Here is a 1,167-nt window from a genome sequence, read left to right on the forward strand (position 1 = left end):
TATTTAGTTATGGTACTAGCTGTTTTTAGTTATAATTTCACAAATAAAACTTACAATAACTTCATGGAGTTGGAGGCTCTGAAAGCCTGTTGACTTGTCCAACATCTCATATTCATTAGTAGATCCTATATTTTACTTTAAAAACTATTTATTATTATTATTATTTTTGCTGCACCAGGCATCACATACAAGATCTTTCAGGTATGGCAATGTTTAGTTGCAGCATGTGAGGTCTAGTTCCCTGACCAGGGATTGAACCTGGGCCCCCTGCATTAGGAGTACAGAGACATAGCCACTGGACCATCAGGGAAGAACCAAGATTCTATCTTTTTAGAAAAGTTCTCTCTAACTTTTGGGTAATAAGGAAGTGGTAGACTAGCCTTAAAATAAAGATGTTACTTATGTATCACACGATGTAATGGTTTTTCTCACTGTATTCAAGTTTGCTTCTCTTTTCACCTTCAGAGGACCTCTAATCTTGAGTCAGGTGAGAGGATTCATGTCTGGAATATCATATCATTGACTTCCCTTCCTAACTGCTTCCTATTCTATTGGAAGAAATGAGAGATAAAGTAATGGAATAAGATGATTTAGTATTTTATATGTGTTTTTTTGTGTGTGTGTGTGCACCTGAGCACCTGCAGTCCACCAGGCTCCTCCATCCATGGAATTTTCCAGGCAAGAATACTAGAGAAGGTTGCCATTTCCAGTTCCAGGGGATCTCCCAACCCAGGGGTCAAACCTGCGTCTCTGGTCTCTGTTGTCTCCTTGTTTGGCAGGTGAATTCTTTACCACTGTGTCACCTGGGATATTATATATATGTATACATACATATATATTATAACCTCTGGACAATTTTAGGAAATTGAAACATAGGGTTTATGATCAGAACAAGATACAGTATTTGGAAGGTGAAATGAATCAAAATAATTCTGTAGAAAGTGACAGTTGAAAACTCAAATTTTGTCAAATCAAATCTTTCCTTCATGATGGCAAATGGATAAGTTCCACCTCAAATTTCTCTCTACTGTCCCAAAAAACAACATAGTCTTTCTATTGCCTAAAATTAAAGAATTCACTCTAGGGAAACTTCAAATGCTTTTAAATAAATAATCTCTTACATGTTTAGCATTATATTCCTCCATGGTAGGAAAAGGAGTGCTCTTT

At 36.4% G+C, this 1,167-nt stretch overlaps 1 non-coding gene across 1 annotated transcript; it reads right to left on the reverse strand.

The window, feature by feature from the left end:
- Positions 1 to 237: 237 nt before the first annotated feature.
- Positions 238 to 310, reverse strand: TRNAR-CCU (transfer RNA arginine (anticodon CCU)). The gene has a single exon. It is a non-coding gene; the product is annotated as a tRNA-Arg (tRNA).
- Positions 311 to 1,167: the final 857 nt, after the last annotated feature.

The sequence above is a fragment of the Capricornis sumatraensis genome, chromosome 3 (assembly GCF_032405125.1).
Source record: "Capricornis sumatraensis isolate serow.1 chromosome 3, serow.2, whole genome shotgun sequence".
Classification (NCBI taxonomy): Eukaryota; Metazoa; Chordata; class Mammalia; order Artiodactyla; family Bovidae; genus Capricornis; species Capricornis sumatraensis.